This window comes from Cucurbita maxima, unplaced genomic scaffold (assembly GCF_002738345.1).
Source record: "Cucurbita maxima cultivar Rimu unplaced genomic scaffold, Cmax_1.0 Cma_Scf00490, whole genome shotgun sequence".
In the NCBI taxonomy this organism is placed as follows: domain Eukaryota; kingdom Viridiplantae; phylum Streptophyta; class Magnoliopsida; order Cucurbitales; family Cucurbitaceae; genus Cucurbita; species Cucurbita maxima.
This window is the reverse complement of record NW_019272506.1, coordinates 4,015-13,233: the sequence shown is the minus strand read 5'-3', so window position 1 is coordinate 13,233 and position 9,219 is coordinate 4,015. Positions and strand designations below refer to the sequence as shown.

Genomic DNA, 9,219 nt, shown 5'->3' with positions numbered 1-9,219 from the left:
TTAATCTTTGGAATTGATTCAGTGCATATTCATTACATATTTATAGGTGATAATATGTTTGATACTTTTGATCTACCGGTGTAGTAATTGTTTTATCATTTTAGGACATACAAATTAATTTTTTTTTATTTTTTTTGGACTGACCCGAAAACACGAAAATAGAGGGTTGGGATGGGTTTCGGTTGGGTTGGATTATCAATCCAACAAACCCGAACTTTTGGGTTGGGTCAAAAAATCCTTCAACCCAACCCGGACCATGTACACACCTATCGAATATGCAACCTTCTAATCTGGATGATCTGGAGTCGGGCGCGCAACCATTGCGCCACAGATCCCATGGTTTTATAGCGAACATGCAACCTTCTGATCTGGATGATTTAGAGTGAGACGCGCAACCATTGCGCCACAGATCCCATGGTTTTATAGTTTACCAAAGTCTATGAATAGAATGAATCCTGCGTGGAATAAGAACAAAATACATAATAATTCATTGAGGGTTGGATTGCACCCGAAGTTTTGGGTTGGGTCAATAAAATCCTTCAACCCAACCCGGACCATGTACACCCTATGACCTAAGGAGTGTGATCAACAAAAATATGCAGAAAAGGAGTAAGAGAATGGTCGTTCACTAGGCCATAGGTATATTTAGGCGTAGGGTAGTGGCAACTCAAATTGAGGAAAATAAAATGAGGTAAATCCATTTGAGGAAAATCCTAGATATGCCGTTAGATAAAAGTCTTCAAGGCGAAGATCAAAAAATCAAACTGATGGATATTTACACGTACACTTATACATGGGGTATAGACAACTAAAAACAACCTTCTCATTTGAAGTCAGACGCGCTACCATTTTTCCATCGGTCCCATAATTGTATAGTTCCAAAGTCTATGAATAGAATGAATCCTTCACCTAGAGCGTTCTCATGGTGCGGAATAAGAATGCACAAACAAACTACAGAACATGAACCCAACGTGAATCAAACACGCAACCTTCTGATCTGGAGTTAGACGCACTACCATTGCGCCACGGATCCCATAATTATATAATTTACCAATGTCCATGAATAACAAGGACCCTTCACCTAGAGCTTAGATTATTCTCATCGTGTGTGGATTAAGAATAAAAAAAAAAAATGCTTCCATCCATAAATAAGTTCGTAAGGGCATAAATAAACAATACAATATGAATCAAACACGCAACCTTCTAATCTGAAGTCAGACATGCTACCATTGCACTCCCATGATAATTTAATTTACACAAAAGTCTATGAATAGAAAGAATACTTCACCTAGAGCATGCTACCATTGCACCATGAACCCAACGTGAATTTGAACTCGCAACCTTCTAATCTGGAGTTAGACGCACTACCATTGCGCCACGGATCCCATAATTATATAATTTACCAATGTCTATGAATAAGAAGGACCCTTCACCTAGAGCTTAGATTATTCTCATCGTGTGTGGATTAAGAATAAAAAAGAAAAATACTTCCATCCATAAATAAGTTCGTAAGGGCATAAATAAACAATACAATATGAATCAAACACGCAACCTTCTAATCTGTAGTCAGACCTGCTACCATTGCACTCCCATGATAATTTAATTTACACAAAAGTCTATGAATAGAAAGAATACTTCACCTAGAGCATGCTACCATTGCACCATGAACCCAACGTGAATTTGAACTCGCAACCTTCTGATCTGGAGTTAGACGCACTACCATTGCGCCACGGATCCCATAATTATATAATTTACCAATGTCTATGAATAACAAGGACCCTTCACCTAGAGCTTAGATTATTCTCATCGTGTGTGGATTAAGAATAAAAAAAAATACTTCCATCCATAAAGAAGTTCGTAAGGGCATAAATAAACAATACAAAATGAATCAAACACGCAACACCTTCTAATCTGAAGTCAGACATGCTATCATTGCACTCCCATAATTATTTAATTTACACAAAAGTCTATGAATAGAAAGAATCCTTCACCTAGAGCATGCTACCATTGCACCATGAACCCAACGTGAATTTGAACTCGCAACCTTCTGATCTGGAGTTAGACGCACTACCATTGCGCCACGGATCCCATAATTATATAATTTACCAATGTCTATGAATAACAAGGACCCTTCACCTAGAGCTTAGATTATTCTCATCGTGTGTGGATTAAGAATAAAAAAAAAAAAATACTTCCATCCATCAATAAGTTCGTAAGGGCATAAATAAACAATACAATATGAATCAAACACGCAACCTTCTAATCTGAAGTCAGACATGCTACCATTGCACTCCCATGATAATTTAATTTACACAAAAGTCTATGAATAGAAAGAATACTTCACCTAGAGCATGCTACCATTGCACCATGAACCCAACGTGAATTTGAACTCGCAACCTTCTGATCTGGAGTTAGACGCACTACCATTGCGCCACGGATCCCATAATTATATAATTTACCAATGTCTATGAATAACAAGAACCCTTCACCTAGAGCTTAGATTATTCTCATCGTGTGTGGATTAAGAATAAAAAAAAAAAAATACTTCCATCCATAAATAAGTTCGTAAGTGCATAAATAAACAATACAATATGAATCAAACACGCAACCTTCTAATCTGTAGTCAGACCTGCTACCATTGCACTCCCATGATAATTTAATTTACACAAAAGTCTATGAATAGAAAGAATACTTCACCTAGAGCATGCTACCATTACACCATGAACCCAACGTGAATTTGAACTCGCAACCTTCTAATCTGGAGTTAGACGCACTACCATTGCACCACGGATCTCATAATTATATTATTTACACTACAAGAAATAATGAATATAATAGCTTACAAAAAATATTATCATAGTCTTTTTATAGTATTTTTCGGACGACGTGACAGCCCATGTTATTAAAAGTACTAGACTTTTTATAGCGTTTTTTTATAGCTATAATTGATGCTATAATGGAGTATGAAACTATAGCTTATATATATGTAGCTATGAAAACATTTTATAGCATTTTTATTAAGCTATAAATATGTTAATATAGCTAAAATAGTGTGTTATCTTTAATTTATAATAGCATTTTTGTAACGCTATAATATAGTATTTATAACATCAATTTTACGCTATAATAATATTAGTTAATTATTATAATTTTCGTAATTCACATTTGATAGCATTATTTTTTCGTTATATTTCTTTATCATTGTTATATAAGGCTTTTTGCTATGTAGATAAGGTATCATCTTCACATGGATCCTTTGCATGAATAAGGCATGTATCAGTTTATTCATCTATATAAATATACAAAATATATATGAATATATGATTGTGATCATCTGAATTAATTGAATTGAAAAAATTATTTAATAAACATAAATATATAAACTTTGAAAATTACATACTAAAATCACTTTGTTAGATGGCCAAGCAACTGTACTACCCGCAGCTTCTTCAATACATGTCATTTCTGATGTAGGCCTCCACAAATAAGCATTGTATTTCCTTGGTACATCAACCCATACTCTGACAGCATGAGGTTCAATCGGGATGTGATGAACAAGAGCAGTCGGATCATTAGAAGACCATTGTCCTTCTGCAACAATCTCTCCATAGTCATGTCAATCTAATAACTTTCATTTAATCTGAGTATTATTATTGATGCTCTACAAGAAGAAACATATAAGCCATGAAAATTTGATAGTAATAATGAAATCAATAATTTTATTCCTTAAATGTGAAAGTCAACTTATCACAGGAGAAGGTATTGTAAAATTTGAATGAATGTTTGTTAGTAAGTATACTTCAAGTACCATTAGAGGCTTCTTGAGTTAGGTCAATCTATGACAATTTCAAATGAAACATCTATAAAATAACTTCATACGGCATAATGAAGGTGAAGTTTATATAACTTATTTAAAAAAAAATGTACCTATTTCTTCGTAAAACTTGACAACATTGACTTCATTTCGATAAATCTCTTCCCTGATTTTCAAATATTCTTTCTCAAGAGTCATGTATTATCTTCTTGTTCAGACGAGAGAGATAAGTTTGAACGAGACGCTCCAAATCCAAGTCCCCATACATGCCCACGATCATAACTAAGAACTTTACTCAATACATCATCAACAATATTATTCGATGAAGTTATTGTCTCAACCTTGGCTTGTTCACTGAGTTCCTACCAAGAAAATATTTGTTGAACATTTTGAAAGCTCCGGTATGTTTAACCTAATGCTGCCGTGACGGTTACTAGTTCTAACGGGTGTCCAGCCTAAGGAGCTCCCAAAGTATGCTCACCCGACAAGGAAAGTGGCCCAATGGTGAGCGAACTGACTGGTGAGTCCATACTTGCACGTAGGCTGTGTGTAGAGTATATGGTACGCATCTAAGTTACCCGTTAGGATAGTGCCGTAGGAAAATAGACTAATATGATAGGTCCCATCATTGCATTCACATGTTCTTGCATTTTACCCCAAATAGTAGGGTCACTTACTCAGTATTTCTTTAAATACTCAAGTCACGTGCTACTTTTATTTCAGGTTAAGGCAAGTCATTTCTGTACAACTGACGACAGCATCGCAACTCGAGACCATGGCGCATGCATAGGGTAGTCGTATTTATTTTCTTAGACTTAGGGAATATGATGTTTTTAATTAAACGTTTATTTATTTTATTTAGTCTTTTGGTTTGTCGTTTTTTAAGGTGTTTTCAAAACACACAAGTCCATGGTTGTGTTTTAAGATGAATGTGACGTTTTGTGAAAGTTTAAATGAAATATTTCCGCATTCAATGTTCATGATATGTATATAGTAGCGACCTTAAATTAAGTAGAAAATTTCAGGTCGTTACACGCTATGTGACCTTTATATCTAAGACAATTGGGTAAGTACGAGAATGTCAACATGTCAATGCTATGATTAATTTATTCTTTGCATAATGTAATGGATTGTCCTTCTACCACTTGTACATAATCGTGCTAAAACGGAGGAGGAAAATTTTTGTATTTGCGCTCTGCGAGCTTGATGGATTTTATCGCCCTATTGAGCATGTGCGACCATATGCATGATTGACTATACGGTAACTCCAGGTGATTGAATGTGTGATTCTTCTTGTAGAGAATAAGTAGTAGAAACAAATTAAGACTAGGGTAAGAGCGTTAATTTAGCTAGACTATGACCTAGGATGGAGCGCCTCTAGTAGACCAAGCACATTAGAATTGTGAAAGACGATCAGAGGATGTGCCCCATAGTGATTCGCATCGATCCAAACTAGGGGAGTTGGAACCGAGAAACCCATAGACATGAATCCATATCAAGGTTTCCAAACCATCTTCGGGACCTAAAAAACCACCATGATAACTTAGAGCCAATGGTAACTACCTATGCTGATAGTAGCCAGGATAGTGTTTGTGGAGTTTCCACTTTCCTTTCCACTCGATACGTATTGTTGAGCTAGGTGTGAGGTTGTTTATGGACGTGCGACTTGATAGTTCGTTTGGATTATCTCGCACAGTGGATACATTCTATGGGTGGGCGTTGATCATGTGGGTAGTCAGTGGAGCTTTTGGGTCGCACCCTCAACCTTGGGCTACTACATGGCTGGTGGGATCAGTGGGTAGTGCGTGGAACTTGGGGGTCGCACCCTCAACCTTCCTACTACATGGCTGGTGGGATCAGTTTGTCATCTAACCTCCCATGGACTACAAACAGGCTAACCACTCACCCACCATGTTGTCATTTATATACTCATCATTTCCTTTTTTTGGTGATTGTTGGCTCTATTTTCCACCACTTGATAGCCAGCACCTATAACTAAGATAGAGGAATGTCGACATGCTATTCATTCAACAAGTTTAAGTAAGCGATAATAGAGTAAACACAGTAATATGAGAATTGGTCCAGGTAGGGTTAGCCAGCACCTATAACTAAGATAGAGGAATGTCGACATGCTATTCATTCTAAAAGTTTAAGTAAGCAATAATAGAGTAAACACAGTAATATGAGAATTGGTCCAGGGTTTGAACGCTCATAAGACCAAAGCACTAGATTAACTTTCGGCTCTACGAGTATAGAAACGCTCATAAGAACAACGCTCTAACTAACTGAGCTACGAGACCATGTTTTATATTAATATACATTATCCAAAATTAAACATTTATTCTATCTGAGTGTCATCATTAATATGACAATTGGTCCTGGCGGGGCTCGAACCCGCGACCTTCGGCTCATAAGACCAACGCTCTAACCAACTGAGCTACAAGACCACGCCTTATATTAAAATATGGTTATCCAAAATCAAACATTTTTTTAATTCATTCCCATACCGAATCCAATCTAACCAAGTCCACACTAATATGACAATTGGTTCGAGCCCAATTGGTCCCAAGAGGGCTCAAACCTACAACCTTTAACTCATAAGAATAACCTTCTAACCAACTGATTTACGGAACCATGTTTTATATTAATATATCATTATCCAAAATCAAATATTTTTTTGGAATTTATGCCCTAAAGCCTCATAATTAATTATTTAGTTTTTAATAATAATTTTATTATCTATTTTTAGTTTAATCGTTCTCCATGGTATGAAAATTCAAAGTTAACAAGAGGATCGGGTTCAAGTAATAACCTAAAGAGTCTATAGTATATGAATAAAGTTGGGTGCCTTATCCTAGTAACACTATAGATACAGCCCACTTTGTAATCGTTACAAATGATCTAATCCAAATCGTTTATGTGGAGACATGTAAGTGGGGGTATCCTATAAAATGAGTTTGTATAAAACTGGATCAAAAAATATTTAATCACTCTTTAAAAATCTGTTAATTGAGAAGATTAATATTTCACATGATGATCATATGCGACTCGATCTTAATCCTAAGTGAATTATGAATTCCTGTCTGTGATGGTTTGTCCTATGATTTACATGAGTGAGAATGACTCTATTAGCGGATTCAATATGCTTACCATATTGGGGACTTGACCAAATAAGGAGTTGGAACATAATATCATGAAATGAAATTCACTCCTTTCTATATAAGGAAAGAACATGAGTTGTTCTCTTAAGAATTGATTTTGGGACTTGAACAATGGGGTCCGACCCTCTCATTGGCCCGAGGGACTTGGTTTATGATTGAATCATAAACAAATTGTTTAGAGAATCAGTGGTACTTAGGTGAAAGATGTAATTACAGGGGTAAACAGACTTTTGACCCAACGGTAATTATGAACTTGTGAAGGATAACTTGCTTGTAATGAATATATCAATGGACATAACTTGTCCTATGCATAAGAGTGCAACTCTAAGTCTATAATGGAGTGACATATCGTTAATGAATGAAAATTGATTAATAAAGAGTTTAATTATTTAATTTTGTATCAGTGGAGCTTATAATCTGTAGGTCCATAAAATCCCCTTGTTAGCTCACACTAACGCTAAAAGGTTCAATTTATTTGAAAGAAAATTTGAAGTGTTCAAATTAATATTTAATATATTAGATATATTAAATATAAATGAGAGAATAAATTTAATTTAAAATGTCAAATTAATATTTAATATATTAGATATATTAAATAAATAGAAAGACTATATTTAAATTAAAGTGTTGAAATTAACATTTAATATATTAGATATATTAAATATAAATGGAAAAACGTATATTAATTTAAAGGGTTCAAATTACTATTTAATATATTAGATATATTAAAGAAAAAATATATTTATTGTATTTGATACCATTAAATATTAAATCAATTAATTAATGTAATACATTAAATAAAAATATATTTGAAATTTGAATGAGATTCAAATAAGTTATATATATTAAAATATGATTTGTATAAGATATTATATCTTAATAGGTTAAATATGCAAATATATTATTGGGCAAAGATTCTCAAAGAGTTATTAATAGGACCCGATTGAGCGAAAGACAAACTCTCCCAAAATAATGAAATTAAGAATTCTCGTAACTAAAATTTATACCGTTCTTTTCTCATAACTAAATCTTTTCTAATTGCAAAGGCTTGTAGTATATCACATCGACTTGATCAGTTATGTAAATATGGAGCAGAGACACATGGAGAATGTTATGAATGGTAGAAAGGGATGGTGGTAAGGTCAATCGATATGCCATAGATTTAATCCAATTTGGAATTTCGAGGCGTGAAATATAGGTCTCAATTCAAAACTATATTTTTAACGCATAGTTTTGTCTAAAGGTTTCCAAAAATAAGTTGATGAATGCACAAACAAATGATAAAACATAAACCCAAAGTGAATTGAACACGCAACCTTCTAATGTGGAGTCAAACTTGCTATTACCAAAGTCTATGAATAGAATGAACCCTTCACCTAGAGTCAAGTTTCATACGTATATATGTTGATGCATGCACAAACAAACTATAGAACATGAATCTCGAACACGCAACCTCCTGATCTGGAGTTAGACGCATTACCATTCCGATCCCTTCACCTGGAGTCGAGAGTGTTCTCATGGTGAGTAGAATAAGAATAAAATAAAATAACTATTAATTCATTGATCACAAGTTTCTTCCATAAATACTACATTAATGAATGCAGAGACAAACTATAGAACATGAACCCGACGTGAATCGAACACGCAACCTTCTGATCTGGAGTCAGACGCGCTACCATTGCGCCATGGATCCCATAATTATATAGTTTACCAAAGTCTATGAATAGAATGAATCCTTCACCTAGAGCCAGGTATCATACATAAATATGTTGATGAATGCACAAACAAACTATAGAACATGAACCCGATATGAATCAAACACGCAACCTTCTGATCTGGAGTCAGATGCACTACCATTGCGCCACGGATCCCATAATTATATAATTTACCAATGTCTATGAATAGCAAGGACCCTTCACCTAGAGCCTAGAGTGTTCTCATGGTGCGTGGAATAAGAATAAAATAAAATACTTATTAATTCATTGATCAAAGTTTCATCCATAAATACATTGATGAATACACAAACAAACTATAGAACATGAACCCGATGTGAATCGTACACTAGGGGTGTACACCCAACCCGAAAACCCGAGAACCCAACCCGAAATATAAGGGTTGGGTTGGGTTGTGTTGGATTTCGGTTTTGGGTTGGGTCCATTTTTTTTAACCCGATCTGATTTGGGTTGGGTTCGGGTACCAAAAGAAATGATTGGGTCAACCCGACCCAACCCGAAAATATTAAAA

The 9,219-nt window shown here is 34.9% G+C and overlaps 3 non-coding genes across 3 annotated transcripts; all 3 read right to left on the bottom strand.

The window, feature by feature from the left end:
• Positions 1 to 961: 961 nt before the first annotated feature.
• Positions 962 to 1,033, bottom strand: TRNAW-CCA. Its single transcript has one exon. It is a non-coding gene; the product is annotated as a tRNA-Trp (tRNA).
• Positions 1,034 to 6,187: 5,154 nt separating this feature from the next.
• TRNAI-UAU lies at positions 6,188 to 6,261 on the bottom strand. The gene has a single exon. It is a non-coding gene; the product is annotated as a tRNA-Ile (tRNA).
• A 2,335-nt stretch (positions 6,262 to 8,596) lies between these two features.
• On the bottom strand, positions 8,597 to 8,668 carry TRNAW-CCA. Its single transcript has one exon. It is a non-coding gene; the product is annotated as a tRNA-Trp (tRNA).
• Between the last annotated feature and the right edge of the window lie 551 nt (positions 8,669 to 9,219).